At 42.8% G+C, this 18,533-nt stretch overlaps 1 protein-coding gene across 3 annotated transcripts in view; it reads right to left on the reverse strand.

Moving 5' to 3' along the window:
- Positions 1-16,436, reverse strand: part of LOC121465022 (E3 ubiquitin-protein ligase RNF216) — a 114,332-nt gene extending 97,896 nt beyond the window's left edge. For 2 of the 3 annotated variants that reach the window (XM_041678186.1, XM_041678184.1), the window contains exon 1: positions 16,292-16,436. The gene's annotated coding sequence lies outside the window, so the exon portion shown is untranslated. The remainder of the gene's footprint in view (positions 1-16,291) is intronic. The other variant, XM_041678185.1, reaches the window with a different exon arrangement.
- Between the last annotated feature and the right edge of the window lie 2,097 nt (positions 16,437-18,533).

Below are 18,533 nucleotides of genomic sequence, written 5' to 3' on the forward strand. Positions count from 1 at the left end.
GTATGTGTGCACATGTAAAATAAAATGTAAGGGCTGGAGAGGTGGCTCAGAGGGTAAGAACACTGGCTGCTCTTCCAGAGGTCCTGAGTTCAATTCCCAGCAACCACATAGTAGCTCACAACCATATGTAATGAGACCTGGTGCCTTCCATGCCAGCAGTACATTGTATGCTTAATAAATGTAAAAAAATGTACATAACTGCTTTCATTACAGACAATAACTGAAAGTAGCCCAGGTCTCCATCAATAGAAAAACAGTTAAATTGGTAGATACTTATGAAATACAGACTGCTTAGCAAAAGAAGGAATTAATATTAGGGGGAGTTAAAATATTCAAAATACACTGCATGAAACTCTCAAATTAGTAAGAATATTGTTTAAACAAGGAATCAACACAATATATGCAACATGGATGAATCTCGGAAACAGAATGCTGAATCAAAGAAATACAACAAGGGAATATAGTTTACGTGCCATTAAAGAGATTTGGGGACGAGCTCAGGGGCAGAGCTCTTGCTTAGAAAGAATAAGGGCCTAGGTTCAATCTTCAGTCCCAAGAGAAAAATAATTTTTTTCATACAGTACTTTCCTTTTTCTAGAGATAGGGTTTCTCTTTGTTGCCCTGGCATACCTGGACCTTGCTGTGAAGACCAGGCTGTACCATTAAACCCAGTGTTATGGTACTTTCACAGGATTTAAACTTACTTCCTAAGTATTTCAATAAAAGCTAATGATGACACATAAAAAACCGAATTTAAAATTAATGACTGACAAACTGAATTGCTGGGGAACTTCAAGGCCTTGCATATGCTAGGCAACCAATCTACCACTGAACTATACCCTCCACAAGCCTAATATTTCATTGCAATAAGGAATCTACAAGTGTGATCTTGGAGGGGAGGTGCACACCTCTAATCCTGGCACTCAGAAGGCAGAGGCAGGTGGATCTCTGAGTTTGAGGTCAGGCAGGTCTACAGAGTGAGATCCAGGCCGTCCAGGCCAGATAAACCCTGTCTTAAAAAACAAACTAACAAAAAAGACCTGCAAATGTGAAAGTTCATATAAATATATGAGTTACATTTACACAAATACACCTTTTTGGCTTTTTAAAAAAAATTTTTGAGGCAGGGTTTCACTGTGTAGCCCTGACTGGTCTTGAGAGATCCTCCTGTCTCTGCCTCCAGGGTGCTGGGATTAAAGGCATTCACCACCATGTAGTTTTTCTTCCTTTTTCACACAGGGCCTCACTCAGTAACCCAGGTAGGCCTTGAATTCATATAATCCTTCAACCTCATTTATGAAACATTGGGATTACAGGTCTGCCCAGCTGGAAAAAACCTAATTTATAATGACAGAAAATCAAGAACTACTTTGTGAAAGGAAAGATGACCTCAAAGATTATGGAGCAACTTTTTGAGGGGAAAAAGTGTTCTAGAGCTCGAAGAGGTTATCTATTACATGAGTCTATTACATGCACCTGTTGAGATGGAGCAAACTGGGAATGGGTCATATTATATCCTCAGTTATCTGTTCATGTCATTTAAATATAGATTATACTAAAAAAATGTTGAGAGGTTAGTCATAGAAGACAAACGTTCTATCACAGAAGTGCCAGAGAATTCAGAAGAAGAAAATAAGAAATTATGTGAAGCAGCAGTTCTCAGCTCAAACCCTTGGGGGGTAGGGGTCAAAAGACTTTCACAGGGGTCAACTAAGACTAGTGGGAAACACAGATATTTACATTATGATTCATAACTAGCAAAATACACTTATGGAGTAGCAACAATAATAATTTTTAAAAAGATTTATTTATTATGTATACAGTGTTCTGTTTGCATGTATGCCTGCAGGCCAGAAGAGGGCACCAGATCTTACTACAGGTGGTTGTGAGCCACCATGTGGTTGCTGGGAATTGAACTCAGGAACTCTGTATGAGCAATGGTGCTCTTAACTGCTAAGCCATCCTCTCTTCCAGCCCCCCAAAATAATTTTATGGTTGGGGTCACCACAACATGAGGAACTGTATTAAAGGGTTACAGCTTTAGAAAAGTTGAGAATCAATTATGTAAAGTAATATTTTAAAAGGTAAGATTTTTTTTCTGAGTTGTCACAAATTGATACACTTACTTCATTATCAGTTTGGCAGAGGCAGATGCCACTTTGACTCACATAACTGCAAGGACATATTGGCTCAGTATACTCAGGGAGTATTCCATCTCGTATTATTACATATTTTAAAACCACAAAGGACCGGGACTTCTTTCTCTGGGCATGGAGTGAAAGGGTCAGGAGGGGCAGCAATTTGGCAGAGTGCAGGGCATGTGAGTGATAGATAAGGCAGGTGGAGGTCTGAGCTGGGACAGGACAAGATCACAGATGAGTTCTTTTTTTTTTTTTGTTTTTTTTTGTTTTTTGAGACAGGGTTTCTCTGTGGTTTTGGAGCCTGTCCTGGATCTAGCTTTTGTAGACCAGGCTGGTCTCGAACTCACAGAGATTCGCCTGCCTCTGCCTCCCAAGTGCTGGGATTAAAGACGTGCACCACCACCGCCCGGCTCAGATGAGTTCTTAAGAGAAGATGCAGAGTATGGAAGAGCAAATCTAGAGCTGGGAGAGAAACCAGGGCACTAGCTTCCTTTTAAGGTCCCTATGTACAATGACTGTGTTAGCACTTTTCCTTTTCATTCAGTCCTCCCCTGGGAGGAAACTGAGTTGCAAGCAGCACTCGAGAGAAACTGTATGCTCTGGGATTCAGATCCATAGCTGCCTGATTCTGAAGCCCACTTTCCTCTGTATAAGAAGTCACCCGTTCTCTGTGAGTTCGAGACCAGCCTGGTCTACAAGAGCTAGTTCCAGGACAGGCTCCAAAGCTGCAAAGAAACCCTGTCTCGAAAAACCAAAAAAAAAAAAAAAAAAAAAGGAAGTCACCGGAGGGGCTGGAGAGATGGCTCAGAGGTTAAGAGCATTGCCTGCTCTTCCAAAGGTCCTGAGTTCAATTCCCAGCAACCACATGGTGGCTCACAACCATCTGTAATGAGGTCTGGTGCCCTCTTCTGGCCTGCAGACATACACACAGAATATTGTATACATAACAAATAAATAAATATTTTAAAAAAATTTATTTTTATTTTATGTGCACGTATGTCTATGTGAATGTGCCAGATTCCCTGGAATGGGAGTTACAGACAGTTGTGAGCTATCATGTTGGTAATGGGAACTGAACCTGGGTCCTCTGCAAGAGCAGAGCAGTCAGTGCTCTTAATTTCTTTTTTTTTTTTTTTTTGGTTTTTTTTTTGGTTTTTCGAGACAGGGTTTCTCTGTGGCTTTGGAGCCCGTCCTGGAACTAGCTCTGTAGACCAGGCTGGTCTCGAACTCACAGAGATCCGCCTGCCTCTGCCTCCCGAGTGCTGGGATTAAAGGCATGCGCCACCATCGCCCGGCAGTGCTCTTAATTTCTGAGCCATCTCTTCAGCCCTATTTTTTCTTTCTTTTAATATTTATTCATGATTCAGTCAACATCTTCAATGGCTCTTTTTAATAATCTGCTGAATTCTCTCAGGCTTTTCTTCAAGCAGTGAAACTGTAAACTGTCTGACCTGATAGTGTGCTTGCTGAGAGTTGTCAGGAACAATGTAACAAGGACCAGTAAAGCCTCTGGAGCAGTTCTACCCCTCGCAGCAGAGCCATTTGCAATTTCCAGTCCCACCCCTGCTAAGGATGCCAACCTCAGACTCCTGTTTGTTATTTTGACACATGGTGTCACTGTGTAGCCCTGGGTGATGACTTGGATTTCACTATTTAGACCAGACTGGTCTCAAATTTACAGAGATCTGCCTGCCTCTGCCTCCCACTAAAATCATGTGCCACCATACCTGGGTAAATTAATTATTCATTTGTTCATTTTTTTCTTTTGTGATTTTTTTTTTTTGGCTCTCTTGGAACTCACTTTATAGACCAGGCTGGCCTTCAACTCAGATACTTCTTAATGACTTTTCTGTCATGAAAGTACAACTATTTAGCATGCAAATAAAAGTATGCCTAAATGTATCCTAAAGACAAAGATTAAAACCATTAAAAACTGTAGAGATAAATCTGGTGGTGGTGGCCCACACCTTTAATCCCAAATTTGGGAAGCAGAGGCAGGTGGATCTCCGTGAGTTTGAGGCCAGCCAGGTATACAGAGCAAGTTCCAGAACAGATTCCAAAGCTACATAGAAACACTGCCTCAAAACGGCAAAAAACTGTAGAGATAAAACATTGGCTCTTTAGAAGGAATAATTTTTCAGATAATGAAAACTACTTTCAAAGGGTTATAAAACATAAATATGAAACTAGAATCAATCAGCTAAAACAGTTCTGAATAAGGACTAAGTTATTTTTATTTTTTTATTTTTTTTTAAATATTTATTTATTTATTATGTATACAATATTCTTTCTGCGTGTATGCCTGAAGGCCAGAAGAGGGCACCAGACCCCATTACAGATGGTTGTGAGCCACCATGTGGTTGCTGGGAATTGAACTCAGGACCTTTGGAAGAGCAGGCAATGCTCTTAACCGCTGAGCCATCTCTCCAGCCCCCCTAAGTTATTTTTAGATATGCAGGGTTTACCACTCAAAAGTTATTCAAAGAGCTACTTAATCCCACCCTAAAAAACAAAAACAAAACAAAACCCTTCATTAAGAGAAACCGGAATCTAGAATAACTATCTCCCTGCTCCCTGAATTGACTCAAATCCTTCACTATGACAGGAGCTGCAGGCAGGTCTTTTGTAAGGTAATATAACAGAACGCTAAGGGATGAAGCCCAATTATGATTTGGCACCCTCAGAAGCAGCAGAACCAAAGAGCTTGCTTAGGTTTTTACTCGATTACCACTGAGGAGACGACAGCTGTCTGTGATCCTAAAGGAAAGTCCTCATGAGAGCCAGACTGGCAATCCTATTTCCAAGACTTCAAGCCTCCAGAACAGTAATAAAGTCAATTTTTATTGCAAATGCCAGCCAGTGTAACACATAAAGAGTTAAAAGAATCAGCCAGGTGGTGGTGGCGCAGGCCTTTAATCCCAGCACTGGGGAGGCAGAGGCAGGTGGACAGTGGACAAGCGCCAAAGCCACAGAGAAACCCTGTCTCGAAAAAAAAGAAACAAAAACAAACAACAAAAAAAAAAAAACCCAAAAACACCATCTACAGCATAGTAAATGGATAATGAAATCTAGTCTAAATTTTAGAAAGCCACTCCATTACCACTAAAACTTAAAACCTTTTTGTAAAATTGAAATTAAAATCTTGCCAGGTGGTGGGTGGCGCATACCTTTAATTGCAGTACTTGGGAGGCAAAGGCAGGTGGATCTCTGAGTTTTAGGCCAGCCTGGTCTACAAGAGCTAGTTCCAGGACAGGCTCCAAAGCTACAGAGAAACTCTTGCCTCAAAAAAAAAAAAAAAAAAGTCAAAAAAAGAGAAATCTTATACAATTTTAAGGGTGATATACCAAGGGAGTGGTATTTACCAGATATCTGAATTATGATCCTTGATCTTGTCTGAGATAGTAACAACATAATGACAAACTAAAGTAAGGCATTTCTAATCACCTTCTCTGTGTTAATGTTGACAATGCTCACAATCAACCCTGAGACCACTGACACACTATTACTGACCTCTAGAGTCTTTCATTTTGGCCATAACTCAGCACGTATAGACCAACTTTGAAACCTTTTTATATAAAACTACTGTTAAGACTAAATATATGAAACAATTTTTTGAAGGTAATGAAGAAAACCACACAAAATAGGGCTTTCTCTAATTTTTAAATTTTTTTTTACCAAAAGTAATTTTGGACAATTACCAACTACAGGTTTGGGCTGGAGACATACAAAATGAGTCTGGAGCATCTTGTCATTCAGTATCAAAGGAGTTAACAAAGACTATGTGTCAAGACTGGGTTCTGGCAAAACTAGAAAACAAGTCTGGAGAAGTTCCCACTGCCCTAAAACAGAAAATCTTCACTTTCAATAAAGATATGAATTTATTTAACATGGAATTCTTCAGTGTGTATAAATGAGAGTTTATAATTTTGTGTGGTGTGTGCCCGCATGTGTGTGGATGCCAGAGGTAAACCTTGAGTATCATTCTTCGGGCACTTCCCCTCCTCCCCCCCGCCAAGTCAGGGTATCTCTGTAGCTTTGGAGCTACACTTGGTAGACCAGGCTGGTCTTGAACTCATGGAGATCCACCTGTCTCTGCCTCCCCAGTGCTGGGATTAAAGGCTTGTGCCATCACTGCCTGGCTCCTCAGGCACTTTTTAATTTTGGGTTTTATGACAAATTCTCTCACTGAAAAATGGGACTCACCAACCAATACGGCTAGGCTAATTAGCCAACAAGTCCCAGGATTCCCCTGTCTCCAGTTCCCCATCACTAAGATTAACACTTTTTACAGGGCTGTTGGTAATCATACTTAAGTTCTCATGCTTTCACAGCCAACTCTACCAACTGAGCTATCTCCTTAGCTTCTGTAATTTGTTAAAGGTCATATTCAGATGATGACAAGCAATAGATGAATTATCTAGCAAATGAAAGCTGAATGTGGAGATTCCAGCATTTGGGAGGTCAAGAGATTAGATTCAAGGTTCTCCTCAACTACAGAATGAGTTTGAGCCCTACTTAGGCTCATTAGACCCTTTCTAAAGAAAGGGCAGTGGTGGCACACATCTATAATTCCAGCACTCAGGAGGCAGAAGCAAGTAGATTCCTGAGTTTGAGACCAGCCTGGTCTAGAGAGCTAGTTCTGGGGCAATGAGAGCTACACCCAGAGAAACCCTGTCTAGGGGGAAAAATAAACAAACAAACAAAAAAAAAAACCCCAACCAAACAACAACAAGAACACATCAATGCGTGCTGGGCAGTGGTGGCTGCAAACTTTTAACCCCAGCCCTCAGGAGGCAGACAGGTTCAAGGCTAGACTGGCTAGACCTAGTGAGTTCCAGGATTAGTTTCAAAGCTACAGTGAAACCATGTCTCAAAACAAGCAAGCAAGCAAACAAACAAACAAACAAAAAACCACATCAGAATGTAATGGTGTATGTCTTTAATTCCAGCACTTGTGAGGCAGAGGAAGGAAGATCTCTGTGAGTTCGAGGCCAGCCTGTTTGTTCTACATAGTGAATTCTAGGATGACCAGAACTACATAGAGAGACCCTGTCTAGGAAAAAAACAAAACTACAAAGAAATAAACATACAAAATTAATCAATAAATTGTTAAATAAGGACAAATAATTTGACATTCCCTTACTTTTCCTACATAAACTGAGTGACCAAATAAGTGGCTTCTTTATAAAAGTATTCTAACTAAAACAAATCAAAATTTTTTGTTTTTTCAAGACAGGGTTGTTCAGTAGCTATGAAGCCAGTACTAGAACTCTCTAGACTAGGCTGGCCTCGAACTCAGAGATCCACTTGCCTCTGCCTCCTGAGTGTTGAGAGTAAAGGTGTGTGGCACCACCGCCTGGCTACAAATAAAAACTTAATAAAAAGATAACCATCATTAGCCGGGCGGTGGTGGCGCACGCCTTTAATCTCAGCACTCAGGAGGCAGAGGTAGGTGGATCTCTGTGAGTTCGAGGCCAGCCTGGTCTACAGAGCCAGTTCCAGGACAGTCTCCAAAGCTACAGAGAAACCCTGTCTCAAAAAAAACAACAACAACAAACAAAACAAAACAAAAAAACAACAACAAAAAAAGATAACCATCATTTTTCAGCCTTCAATGAATTGCCAACTCTAGACACTAACAAGTACTGGCTACTGGAGAAAACTCTTTAGGGGCAAGAATAGGCCCTTTGCCGGGCGGTGGTGGCGCACGCCTTTAATCCCAGCACTCAGGAGGCAGAGGCAGGCGGATCTATGTGAGTTCGAGACCAGCGTGGTCTACAAGAGCTAGCTCCAGGACAGGCTCCAAAACCAGAGAGAAACCACGTCTCGAAAAAGAAAAAAAAGAATCAGCCCTTTTTAAGGAAACAATGTTACATTGCCAAACAAAACAGAATGCAAGTCTGATCAGGCCACATTCTAGAATGAAAGCCTGAGGAACTTTTCATTACACAGCACTTAACAAGAAAAAGACATGTAGGGAAATTTTTTTTTTTTCCCAGACAGGGTTTTACTGTAGTTTTAGAGCCTGTCCTGGAACTAGTTCTTGTAGACCAGGCTAGCCTCAAACTCAGAGAGATCCATCTGCCTCTGTCTCCCAAGACCTGTGATTAAAGGCGTGCACCACCAGTGCCTGGTTGAAATTTAGTAAGATTTTTGTTTTTATTTTGTTTTTTTTTTTTGATTTTTCGAGACAGGGTTTTTCTGTAGTTTTGGAGCAGTCCTGGAACTCACTCTGTAGACCAGGCTGGCCTTGAACTCACAGAGCTCCAACTGCCTCTGCCTCCCAAGAGCTGGGATTAAAGGCGTGTGCCACCACTCCCCAACTGGGCAAAAATTTCTAAACAATTCTATATAGGGAAATGGTAATTTAAGGCTAACAAATATTTATTAAGACTCTGGGAAATCATAGGTCTAGGGGACCAAGTTCAACAACAGATAAATTCTAAGAAAAGAATATGGAAGGGCAGCAGAGCATAGCAGTGCATGGCCTTAATCAGCACTTGGGAGGCAGAGGTAGGCAGATCTCTGGGAGTTCAATGTCAGACTAGAGCCATCTCACTGGCCCACAATATAAACTTAAGAACATAAGGTGGATGGTAGTGGTACATGAGGTAACCCCAACAATCTAGGAGGCAGTTGGATCTATGAGTTTGAGGTCAGCCTGGTCTACAGAACGAGTTCCAGGACAGCCAGAGCTACACAGAGAAACCATGCCCCCAACCCCCCAAAAAATCAAACAATAAAGAATTCAGCAAATATTTAGTGTGTTGCTACATGGCACAAAGATTTTATGATGCATGAGGAAGATATACAAAAGAAAATCTCTCATGGAAAATATTGTTTTAAAGAACTTAGAGCAATATGGGTAAGTGCTAAAGGGCCCTGAATGATCTTCCAGGACCAGAGAGGTTTAATTCCCAGATCTCAAAGTAGTGGCTAAGAGCCTCCTATAATTGTAGTTCCCTGGGATCCAATATCCTCTTCCTGGCTTCTGTAGGCACTGCATGCAAACAGTGCACAGATACACATGCTAGTAAAACACTGCCACCACATACATGCAATTTTTACTCCCCCCCACCTTTTTTAGACAGGGTTTCTCTGTGTAGCTTTGGAGCCTCTCCTGAAACTTGAAAGACAAGATTAGCCTTGAACTCAGAGATCCATCTGTCCCTGCCTCCTAAGTGCTGGGATTAAAGGTGTGCACTACCAATGCTCAGTACATATACATTAAGAAAAAAAAAGGACCAATGGAACCGAATAGAAGATCCGGATATCAATCCACACATCTTCAAACACCTGATCTTTGATAAAGAAACAAAAAATATCAAATGGAAAAAAGAAAGCATATTTAACAAGTGTTGCTGGCAAAACTGGATATCAACATGTAGAAGAATGAAAATAGACCCATATCTATCACCATGCACAAAACTCAAGTACAAATGGATCAAAGACCTCAATATAAAGCCAGCCACACTGAACCTTATAGAAGAGAAAGTGGGAAATAAACTTGAACGCACTGGCACAGGGAACTACGTCCTAAACAGAACCCCAGCAGCACAGACACTGCGAGAAACAATAAATGGAACCTTCTGGGCTGGAGAGATGGTTCAGAGGTTAAGAGCATTGCCTGATCTTCCAAAGGTCCTGAGTTCAATTCCCGGCAACCACATGGTGGCTCACAACCATCTGTAATGAGGTCTGGTGCCCTCTTCTGGCCTGCAGTCATACACACAGACAAAATAATAAATAAATACTAAAAAAAAAAAAAATGGAACCTCCTGAAACTGAAAACCTTCTGTAAAGCAAAGGACACGATCAACAAGACAAAATGACAGCCTACAGAATGGGAAAAGATCTTCACCAGCCCCACAGACAGAGGTCTGATCTCCAAAATATACAAAGAACTCAAGAAACTGAACACCAAAAGATCATATAATCCAACAAAAAAATGGAGTACAGACCTAAACAGAGAACTCTCAACAGAGGAATCTAAAATGACTGAAAGACACGTAAGGAAATGTTCAACATCCTTAGCCATAGAGAAATGCAAATCAAAACAACTCTTGAGATTCCATCTTATACCTGTAAGAATGGCCAAGATCAAAAACACTGATGACAACTTATGTTGGAGAGGTTTTGGGGAAAAGGGAACACTTCTGCATTGCTGGTGGGAATGCAAGCTGGTACAACCCCTTTGGACGTCAGTGTGGCGATTTCTCAGAAAATTAGGAAACAACCTTCCTCAAGACCCAGTAATACCACTTTTGGGTATATACCCAAAGGATGCTCAATCGTGCCACAAGGACATGTGCTCAACTATGTTCATAGCAGCTTTGTTTGTCATAGCCAGAACCTGGAAACACCTAAATGCCCCTCAATTGAAGAATGGATAAGGAAAATGTGGTACATTTACACAATGAAGTACTACACAGCAGAAAAAAATATGTCAGCTTGAATTTTGCAGGAAAATGGATGGAGCTAGAAAACTTTATTTTGAGTGAGGTAACCCAGACACAGAAAGACAATTATCACATGTACTCACTCATAGGTGGTTTTTAAACATAAAGCAAAGAAAACCAGCCTACAAACCACAATCCCAGAGAACTTAGACAACAATGCGGACACTAAGAGAGACTTACACAGATCTAATCTACGTGGGAAGTAGAAAGTAGAAAAAGACAAGATCTCCTGAGTAAATTGGGAGCATGGGGGGAGGATTGAAGGGAAGAGGGGAGAGGCAGTGAGGGGAGCAGAGAAAAATGTAGAGCTCAATAAATATCAATAAAACAAAAAAAAATTGAACCCCTCCCCCCCAAATAAAGGAAACTTGGAAGAGTAAAAGAAAGTCAAGTACATTCTATGTGATAGTCATGCAATAAATAAATCACTTGAGACTGGAGAGACAAACAGCTAGTAAAATGTTTACCATGAAAGCACGAGAACACAGTTGTGATCCTCAGTATCAAAACAGAAGTCCAGGTATGGTGGCCCAAACTTGTAATTCCAGTGCTGTGGAGGTAGATCTGCAGGGCCCACTTGCTAGACAGTATAGCCCATTTGACTTGTTCCTGGCCAGTAGAAGAACAAGTTGGACAGCTCCTAAGGAAGTTGATTTCTGGTCTACACACACACACACACACACCTGCACATCCAAGCACACAATGTACATGTGCACACATACACACAGAAATTATCCTAAGCAGGAGAGGTAGACAGGAACCATTTAGCAAGGCCAGCCACTTTAAACACCACCAAGTGCTGTGCCATAATCCATCTTATCCTTTAAGAGCTCTCTCTGGAAGGCTAAGTCTGCATGGTCAGCTGGAGTCAAATGGAATCCTCTGGCACTATAGACAACAAAACCCAAGACTTCTAGCAGTCTCTGATCTCTGACAAGGCTTGTGAGTAAAAAAAAAAAAAAATGGCCATTTTAGCTGACAACATGCACCAGGTGAGTCCTCTTTTATCTCCAGACCGTAAAAAAGCTGGGAACTTTAGCCTGGTCTACATATCAAGACCCAGACTCAAGAAACACACACTCGCTCTTCTATCGAACACACACACTCTCCTCTCCTCTCAAAACACACACACACACACACACACACACACACACACACACACACGCTCCTTCTCCCTCTCTCTTTTACTCCTATCAAAAGATTAAATGATTATATTGCCAGTACGTTTGGAGGTAGTTTGTGGTGTTGATAGGATGCTGAACTGAAGTTCAAATTATGTTTTCCAGCCAGTGGGAAACAGAACAATGAGAGCTTCATATTAGGAAGATCAGCTTTGCCGCAATGGGCAACGCAGGGACATTTTGTGCCAGGAAACCCAGTAAACAAGAGCCTATGAAGCCTGAATTAGAGATAATAGTATATAAGGGGAGGGGGCACAGATACTGAATACAGAATTAGATTTAGGTAGAATTTTGAATATAATTGGCTATGAGGCAAGAAAAAGAAAGGAGTCTAAATTGACCTAGATGGTGAGATCAAGTGGAGAATGGCAGGACTATTAAGAACAAACAAGAGCCGGGCGGTGGTGGTGCGTGCACGCCTTTAATCCCAGCACTCGGGAGGCAGAGGCAGGCTGATCTCTGAGAGTTCGAGGCCAGCCTGGTCTACAAGAGCTAGTGCCAGGACAGGCTCCAAAGCTACAGAGAAACCCTGTCTTGAAAAACTAAAAAAAAAAAAAAAAAAAAAAAAAGGGAGGGGGCTGGAGAAATGGCTCAGTGGTTAAGAGCTTTGCCTGCTCTTCCAAAGGTCCTGAGTTCAATTCCCAGCAACCACATGTGTTCACAGCCATCTCTTCTGGCCTGCAGGGATACATGCAAGGCAGAACACTGAATACATAATAAATAAATCTTTAAAAAAAAAACAAACAAACAAGGAGTTCAGAATAAGAAAATTTAGTATGTTAATTTTAATATATAGTCAAAATAAAATACGTAAAGTATAATATCCATGTTTACAAATGTAAGTGTGCAGATAATAAAAAATCTAAAAGTCCTATATCAGTGTTTTTCTACACTAAAACTCACACCAAAAATTAAATTCACAATCCTCAGGTTGGTTAGCTAAACATTTTTAAATATTTTTATTTTAATTGTGCACACAAATGTTTGTCTGAATATATGTACGTGCATTATGCGTGTGTCCAGTACCTACAGAGGCCAAAAGGAGGTACTGAAGCTGGAGTTACAGGTGTTTATGAGCCACCACATGGATGCTGGAAACCAAATCCAGAGCCTCTGCAAGAACAGCAACTGCTCTTTAATAGCCTCAGAGTTAGCTGACGATTTTAATACAAGGACAGGTCTGCCTGGTAGCCAGGAAGCCGAGTTCAATGAGTACCACATAATCCTGAAATGTTGGTAAAGACCTTTGATTCCAGTACTCAGAAAAGGCAGAATGGATAGATAGTACTAGTTCAAGATCATCCTGAGTTACATAGTGCGTTTGAGATCAGACTGCCTGCATGACAAGAAACTGTTTTAGAAAAAGTTAACATAAAATGTTAAGATTTTTCTCAACTGTTAGAAAATTGATTCTGAAATGGGAGCAGGTAAGTAAACAGTCACTCACATTTTCAATTATGTTTCTGGTGATGGGGCACCGTACAAGGAGCTGAACCCACGGCCTGGCAGGTGCTAAGTCCCATACAGCCCTAGTCCTTGAAAATCATCTCGGAGCTTACAACGCATTGCATCTTGCTTTTAGTTCAAGTTCTGCCTTCTAGGCTCCACACTTTGACCTATTTAGCACTGGGGGTTGTTTTTGTTTGTTTTGTTTTCCAGACTGGTTGACCTGCAACATGCTATGTCGACCACACCAGCCTCTGCTGGGATTAAAAGCATGCACCTTCACACCTGGCTGCTTTTTAAATTACAAGTGTCACTATGACAGAACCCAAGTCCTTACCACAGTATATAAAACAGGTTTCATCAAGCATTTGCTGATCCAAGTAGTGTCACCTGATAGTTTTTTCCCCATTCTCTAGCAACAATGTCTTGGTTCCTTGATCTTACCAAACTTACTTTCTCAGGCTGAATTCTCTTTGTGAGACTGCCTCTTTGGCCAAGTTACCTATGTTCATCCCTCAATTCTCTACTCCCTCAGAGAAAAACCTTTCCTGACTAACCTGTAAGTGTCCCTGACCCGTTTATTCAAAAAACATCCCTCAATTTCTCAACTACTACAGAGTAACTTCAACAATTTAAGAAACTATACTTAATGTTAACCTCTTCTCCTGGAACTTAAATTCCAAATGCGCAAGACCATGTCTTACTCAATACTTCCAAAGCCTGGGGACAAGAACACAGCCAGGCACCAAGAAGCTGGTCTAAAACCACATTTTGAATAGCATTAACAAGGTACAACAGGGTAATCAATTAGAGGCAAGAACTGTGCAACCAAATGAGTTTCAGAGTTAGCTCTGAACCTTACTACATTTGTTTCATTTTTCAGCACCTCCCTTCATACACACACACACACACACACACACACACACGAGAGAGAGAGAGAGAGAGAGAGAGAGAGAGAGAGAGAGAGCGCGAGCGCGCGCAAGCGTGATACTGGAGCACTTACCTCAATTGATAGGGCTAAGAATAAGAAAAATGCTTAAGAGTTGTACGTACATCACACTTAGCATCAGTTTTGTACAGATAAGGCTGTTGAGTCAGCACAACAGGTTAAGGGCACTTGCTGCTAAACCCGAAAGCCTGAGTTAGTTGCCTGAATCACAAATGGTGGAAGAGAACTCATTTCCAAAAACTGTACTCTGACCATAAAGTGAAATTACGTGCCCATATACATGCTGAATAAATGTTTTTAAAAATTAAAGGTTTTGAGCCCAGTGTGGAGGCACACGCCTTTAAGTCCAGCACTCAGGAGGCAGAGGCAGGCAGATCTCTGTGAGTTTGAGGCCAGTCTTATCTACAGAGTGAATTACAGGACAGCCAGGACTACACAGAGAAACACTGTTTTGACAAAAGTGATGGCAATATAAGAATTCATTATGTCTGGAATATGGCAAAGCCTAGAATACAGTAATCATAAAAGGAGTACTTCATACTATAGTTAGTAAACAGTCTCACCAGGTTTTACAAACCACTTTTTTAACCCCTTGAGACAGGGTTTCTCTGTAGCTTTGGGCGGGTCCTGGAACTAGTAGACTAGGCTGGCCTTGAACTCAGAGATCCGACTGCTTCTGCCTCCCAAATGCTGGGATTAAAGGCGAGCACTAAATATGGCCTGGCTGACTTCATAAACTTTCAATCTCCATGAGTCACAATTTTATTAGATTTCTCTTCAAGATCTTCTTATTAGCCATTCTTGTCCTCTTTTGATAAAAATCTCAAATGCCCTGCTGGGTGGTGGCGTACACACCTTTAATCCCAGCACTCACAGAGTAGGGCGAATCTCTGTGAGTTCTGAGGCCAGCCTGGTCTACAAGAGCTAGTTTCAGGACAGGCTCCAAAGCTACAGAAAAACCCTGTCTCAAAAATAAAGAAATAAATAAACAAATAAAAATAAATATAAATAAAATTTAAAAGTCTCAAGTCCCTAATGCAATAGGCTCAAGAATTTGTTCAAAAACTAAACTCAAGATCCTCAGCCACTTCCTGAAGTTCACCACCTTTTCTATACCCTAGGCACTGTCAATTTGGATTCAAACAGAATGCAAAGCTTGGTTATTTCTTAGTTCGTATAAACTAAACTGTGGGAAGAGGTCATAAAGAAAGGGTTCTGAGTTCAAGGCCAGCCTGGCAACACAGAGAGAAACCCTGTTTTGAAAACAAAATATTGTTGGTCCCTTCCTCCTAAGAAGGGCAGGCACAAGCCCTTTCTCTTCATATGCTAAAATAGCAAGCAGTCGCAGCTTTCCTAGGCCTAGACCTTTAGCCCCGTCACTCCCAAGGCAGAGGTACATGAATTCCTACGAGTTCCAGGGGCCAACCTCATCTACTTCTCAGGTTCCAGGTCAGCCTCGGCTATGCAGTGAGACTCTCAAAAGAAGGCAAGCAAACCCCAACTGGGAAACGACAACGCAGGAGAGGGTCCCAGGGTCACTGCACCCTTTGGACAGGCGGGGAGTTTGGGAATCACGGGATGAGCCACAAGGGGCCGCCTCGTCCACTCGAGCGTGGGTCTCGCGCTCACCCAGCGTGCCACGCGCCACGGGAGCACCAGGGTTCCGTTTGCAAGAGCTGTGTGTCCCCTTACTCCGGAGCGCTGCTTGGGATGACAGGCTTGTCAACTCAAGACTCCGAGGGGCCCGAACTATCCCGGGCTGGAGTTCAAAGTCAACAGTCCGTCGCCTCTTCCGCTCCTCCAGGCCGCGGTGGGAAGCACGGCCACCAAAGCCAGAGCCGCCAGAGAGCCGTTTCTCTCGGCGGCTCGTCGCCCCCGGGGCAGCAGGCCGGCCAGAGAAACTTCCTCAAGTGGCGGGAGGAGAACCGGCTGGCCCGCGGCCGTCTCCGCCGCTCCCCTCCCGACACCCCCTGTGCGGAGCCCCCCGGACCCCCGGGACTCCCGAGCGCGTCCCCCCTCGGCCCCCGCCCCCACCCCAGTGGCGCCCTGGCGGGAGGCCACTCGCCTCACTCGACCCGCGCCCGAGGAGCCCACGCGCGCGGGTCCGTCACGTACCCGCCGCGCAGCTTGCCCAGGTCCGCGAGCGCGGATCGGCGCCCGGAGTTCAGTCTCAAGTCACCTGAAGCAGCCGCTCGAAAAGCTTCGGCGCTGCCCCAGCTGCCGCCGCCGTTGCCGCCGAGGCCGCTACTGCGTTCCTTCCGGCCGCGCCACGGCGTCTACCTCGCGCCTGCGCGCAGCGCCCCCTCCCGACTAATGACAGGAAGAACCATAGAGGCACGCGGAGGGCCGGAGAGGAGGGGCCTGGTGAGCCAGACCATAGAGATGGCTGCCTAGCGGGCCTTCATCTGGGCTCCACAGCGGCAGAGCCTTGACTCCCCCTTGCGGCAGGAGGACAAGGAACTGTTGAACCCCAGGGTCATTGTCTCCTCTTAAAGCTGGGGGTTGGGGAGGTATAGGCAGCTGATCATGGAATCAACTGATTGACCTCTTATCTGTCCCCTCTTGAGGTTTTTCTTTGTACCAGGTGGGTCGGTAAAATGACCCTCCCCCAAGGGTATCTGGTCAAGAATAAAACATTCATACATTCTATTCAACGTTTGTTTTTTTTTTTAAATATTTATTTATTTTTGGTTTTTCGAGACAGGGTTTCTCTGTGGTTTTGGAGCCTGTCCTGGAACTAGCTCTTGTAGACCAGGCTGGTCTCGAACTCACAAAGATCTGCCTGCCTCTGCCTCCCAAGTGCTGGGATTAAAGGCATGCGCCACCACCGCCCGGCTATTTATTATGTATACAATATTCTCTCTGTGTATGCCTGAAGGCCAGAAGAGGGCACCAGACCTCATTACAGTTGGTTGTGAATGTGGTTGCTGGGAATTGAACTCAGGACCTTTGGAAAAGCAGGCAATGCTCTTAGCCCCTGAGCCATCTCTCCAGCCCCTATTCAACGTTTGTTAAATAAAGGCTGGAGAGCTGGTTCAATGGTTAAGAGCCCTAGCCCGGATTTAAATTCTAGCACCTGCCTTGCAGCTCCAAACAGTCTGTAACTTCAGTTTCAGAAGATCTGACGACCTCTCCTGGCCTCTGTGGGCAGCGGGCACACAAGTGGCACACAGATAAACATTCAGACAAAACACCCATACACATTAAATTTTTAAAAATAGACAAAAATAATTAAATTTTATTTCACAGCAGAGTGGTAACTCATGTCTTTAATCCCAGCACTCGGGAGGCAGAGGCAGGCGGATCTCTGTGAGTTCGAGACCAGCCTGGTCTACAAGAGCTAGTGCCAGGACAGGCTCCAAAACCACAGAGAAACCCTGTCTCGAAAAACCAAAAAAAAAAAAAAAAAAAAAAAGAGTTCCAGGACAACCAAGTTTATACAGAGAAACCCTGTCTCTAAATAAATAAATAAATAAATAAATAAATAAAAAACCTGTTTCTCCATGAAAAAAAAATCAAAAAACTTAAGTTACTGTGTGTTTTGTTTGGTTTGGGTATGTTTTAATTTGTTTTTAAATTTGAACGCACACTTGTTGCGTGCGTGCTTGATGTAAAGGGCAGATGACTTCAGAGTCTAGAAAAGGCCATCAGATCCCCTAGAGCTATTCTGAGTCATGACTTAGGCATTCTGGAACTATGGTCCTCTGGTAAAGTTGCAAGCACTCTCAACCTTTGAGCCATTTCTATAGTTGTGTTTTGGGTTTTATTAGTGGATGCATGTGTGTGTGTGTATGTGTGTGTTGCTGAGATTGAACCCCAGATCTCATACATGTACATGCTAGGTAAGCTGCCAAATGCTGAATTACATTTCCTTCCCTCTCTTTTACTTTTATTTAAATTTTGAGGTAAGAGTTTACTAGATTATTTAGGCTGGCCTTGAACTCACTACAGAGCTTAGTCTGACTTTGAACTTGTGTTCTTGCTGGGAAGTCCAAAGGCCAGAAGGCACTGTGGATCAGGAGAGAAACTCAATACTGAAGCATAAAAATAGTAGAAAGCATTGCATTGTCAAAAAGAGGGAGGCAGAGGACAGCGGATCTCTGTGAGTTCAAGGCCAGCCTGGTCTACAAGAGCTAATTCAAGGACAGGCTCTAAAAGCCGTGGAGAAACCCTGGTCTCGAAAAACCAAAACAAACAAACAAACAAACAGACTTCCTGTCCTAGCTTGGGAGTCTCTTCCTGTTTATAAAGCCACTGATGTCATTGTGAGAGTCCCACCCTCACAACCTCATCTAATCTCAAAATCTCCATTTCCAAATACCAGTAACACACAGAACCAAGGAGTATGTTTCAGGAT

The sequence above is a fragment of the Microtus oregoni genome, unplaced genomic scaffold, assembly GCF_018167655.1.
Source record: "Microtus oregoni isolate MIOR12 unplaced genomic scaffold, Mior012 000029F_ref0000214, whole genome shotgun sequence".
NCBI classification, from domain to species: Eukaryota; Metazoa; Chordata; class Mammalia; order Rodentia; family Cricetidae; genus Microtus; species Microtus oregoni.